The sequence below is a fragment of the Diadema antillarum genome, unplaced genomic scaffold, assembly GCF_040938485.1.
Source record: "Diadema antillarum isolate AM-2024a unplaced genomic scaffold, OU_Dant_1.0 seq00000014_RagTag, whole genome shotgun sequence".
Taxonomy (NCBI): domain Eukaryota; kingdom Metazoa; phylum Echinodermata; class Echinoidea; order Diadematoida; family Diadematidae; genus Diadema; species Diadema antillarum.
In genome coordinates, this window is record NW_027271134.1 from 225,024 (window position 1) to 229,222 (window position 4,199).

The window sequence follows — 4,199 nt, forward strand, 5'->3', positions numbered from 1 at the left end:
TCACTGTTTGTACCCAAAATGTGTCAGAGAAATTTACCCACCCAGTTCAGCTGTACATATAGAAAAGTGACTTACTAGCCAAAGAACAGATTGGAACCCGATATTCCAAAATCTGGTCAAGGAGCGTGTGCAGTATCAAAAAATCAGGGAGGTGTTGCAGTGGACTCCCGTTATAACAAAGTTGTAGGGACGGGCAGTTTTCTTTTGTTATATCGAAATTTCATTATAACCGAACAACTAAACAATAAAAAAACATTGAGCGGATAATGTTGAGGCCTGAATTTTTATTTAGTTGTAACCGGAATTTCATTATAACCATGTTTGTTATAGCAGGAGTGCACTGTACATAGATGGAGAAGAAACTATAGCTCTCCTTGAAGTCTTTGAGTGACACCGCCAAGAAGGTAAACAAGTGGTACTCTGGTGCTTTGACAAAAGAGTGCATCAGAATCCCTCTTTCAATGTGCGGGCAACAATGAATGTGTGTGCTTTGAATTGGAGCAGTTGATCAATATGCAGTGTACAATTGACACATTCAGTAGCAAAGAGTAGAACAAAACAGACAGGAACACCCTTGCATTAGCAGATCTTACTTGAAAGATTAAATGTGCCAGATTTCTACAAGACAGAATCCTAACATGGGCAAATATTTGCCCATATTAAGAGGACCTACAATGCAATTTTCATTTCATTTTGTTTTGTTCAACATGAAGAGAACAGAAAAGCATATGTATAGCTTTGAAATCTTCCTACATTGTGCTAAATGAATTCCACAGTTCCATCTGTTCTAAAATTCTAATATTCCACATATTCTAAAAAAATTATAATATTTAAAGTAATATTTTACGTAGCACAGCATGTAATATGATGAAATGTGAAACTTTTACTTTGTCTCAAAATTTTGTTGAGAGCGGCATCCATGCAAGTGACAAATGTTTGACATTATCCCCTTATAATGCTTTGGAACCCAAACATGCATTTGCCTGAATTACAAAGAATTGCCACTCCATCTTCAACACGTACCTGAAAAAAGAGGTGGTGGATGTCTGTTTCTGTAATGCATTCAAATGCTATGAATACTTTGTTCACACAAGATTGCCTTGACAACTAAAACTAAAAAGCTTGCCAGAGGCTTGACCTACCTAGCAATAACTCCTACCTATAAAACTTAATAGGCTGTTTTCATAATGTATTCAAATTTATGGTTGGTTTCATTCTCTGGAACATAAGGCGTTTTCACATCAGCCCGATAAAAATCCAAGCTCGAGATATTTTCCAATTTCCCCAAGTCAGAAAACAGCGCGCTATTTCGAAACATCGGGCTGATGTGAAAACACCTATTCTCAGCTGTTGAATTAGCTCGAAAAAAATTCGGGCCAATTCTCTTCGGGCTGATGTGAATAAGAAATGAAATAGCACGCTAATTCGCAATCGCGAAAAATATCTCGAGCTTGGATTTTTATTGGGCTGATGTGAAAACGCCTATGGAGACAAGCTGTATTCCAGTTACCAGCTCTTCTAAAATGAAAATCAATTGCTGGAATCCAATTTGCATATACAGTATTACCTGTTGCTTGTCAAGAACAACCTCTGTTCAAAGGGTATGCTTAGAATTTAAATATATTATGAAAACTGCCTATTGGAGGGAGCAGGTAAATTGAAATATTTCACTATTATGTCATAGGAGAGGAAACACCATGAATTTTAATACATATCATTACAGAGACAGTTCATTGACTTTTTTAACCCCACCCCCTTCTGATGGTAAAAACATAACACAACCACAGGAACAGGTGTTCTGCTCAAGCTCAAGCAGAAATGTTCAGCATACTACTGCCAAGCGATTGAGAAAGAATGTGAATGCGTACTGATGTGTCTCATGCAAGCTGTGAAGAGCGTGTACATGCATGAGGCCTGTGACATCCATGTTTGTTTTGCTATGAAGCCAACACCAGCAATTATAAATAGTTACAGAATTGAGAGTATAGTGTTAGAAAATGGGTTAATCTGAATGCTTGAAGAATCGTGATTTCTTAATTGGCACACCTGGTTTGAGGGTAGGGTTTCAAAACACTCTCACACACAGACACTGTGATTGCAGCCATAAGAGTGACAAGATCTCTAGTCTTTGATGCTTTACTTCTACACTGAAGACTCTTGACTGAATTGTTACAGCCCACCAGATCTGAATTTCTCTTTATAACTTCTGGTGTGAGGTAGCTGCCAGAATATTATTCAGAAAGCTATCAACAGACGGGCCTGTAACAGCTACTTGAGAGTCATGTGTGTTGGTAAACACAATCAAAGTAATACTACATTTATATTTTGGTTCTTTACCTGAATGAGCTAACTGTGTATGTATGCCTTTATGGTGTATACGCGATGTGGTGTAACTTCTGTAAATTGGTAATTACTGTAATTATGCCATACCTCAAATGACTGGCTGTAGTTTACAAAAACAGTTTCAAATTCATATACCTGGAAACACTGCAAATAGACTTCCCCTTTATCCATTTTCCCTTCATCTGGATTGAATGAGGGTTTTTAGTACGTACAGCTATTTACCTGAAGATTTAGATTACATAATACTGCAATTTGCTTGGGACCCCAAATACACCCATTTATCAGAGGATTTAGATTACATAACACCACAATTTTCATGGTGCTGCAAATCACAGCCATTATGTTCTAACTCACGCTTTGTCAGTTCACTTAGAATTCACTCCCTCAAGCTATATCAGGTTTCTTCTCAGTTGTTCTCTTTAGCTCTGCAGAGATAAACACTTGTGTGTGGCTCATTGAACAGTAGTCAGAGTAGCAGCCAGGGCCAATACTACTTTTCTCCCACAATTCTCCAGTATATCAACTTAATCACCCTCAAGTATGAAAGCATGTAATGGGCTTTCATAGTGAACTATGAGTTAGCATAAATCTGCTATCAAAATCTGCTATTAAAATGTGAATGTCCACACCCAGTGTTTATAACTTGTGACATTTCACACAATCAAAGAAAACCTCTGCCTTTCTGGGGAGGAAAGAAAGAGAAAATAGGGTTTTCTGGTGAAAAGAAAAGAAAAGAAGAAAAAGCTATAATGATTCCTCATGTAGTGAAAAGAAATCATGGTTTGGCTTTAAATATATGGCATCATACCATCCCATGCCTCGTTCAGAGAGTTGGGATGACCCGAGACGTAATCTGCTATAAATGCATCTCCCTCCCATACACCGACTCATAAAAAGCCACATATTCCCAAGCAGACAGCACACACACAAACACTACACAAGCCTTACTCCCTCTCTCTCTTTATACAAGACACAATTATTATGCTGAGTTCATGCCATGCCACACTGCCCACAATAATCAAACATCGCCAAGGCTACACCAGTCTGTATGCTGCCTTTCTGGAGTGAATACCTTTATTGTCATTCTCTTTTCAACTGCCATCAATAGAGTGAACAAGTGAAAACTGGGCAAAGTACTCCTGGTATAGCAAGACACAATGATGCAGAAAACCAGGGAAAACACCCCCTGTAATGTTTGCTGGCATATTTTTAACTGAACAAAATCAAGCATATTCAAGGCACATGCATATACATGTATATCATAAATTTTGTCTTTTTCTTCCTCGTATCTGATTGACCACAAACTTAGTCTCAAGTCACATTCACTAAAATCATGAGCATACCTGCGCTGACAGTTTTTAATAAATGATTTCTCTTTATGTGGCTTTATTTTTGATTTGTTTTTGTTTGGTCTTTTTTGTTTTCTTTTTTTTTTTTGGGGGGGGGGGTTAGTTTTTAACCAAACATATTTATATGTTGGGTTTGCTGATGCTCTATTTACACATGCAAATGTAATATCAAAACTAATATAGGATTACTTACCTCCATGCCAGTGAATTGAAATAAATTGAACTGAATTTAATAAAAGTTTATATGAAATATGCAGTAAATGTTGAGACAATGTCTCATCCCACATAAAGGACTGTTTCTTCAGCTGATGACTTCTGGGCTATTTCTGACATGGGGCTCATTCAGTTTACAGAATGCCACTTTGGTGACCATGCAAATTGAGTCACATCATTCAATCGTGGGACAAGACCATCGAGTAAGATCTATGCCTTTCCTATTTCTTATTGACTCACTGTGACATTCTCTCACATTATTTTTGAAGAATTTCATACTTGGTAAACTGAGTT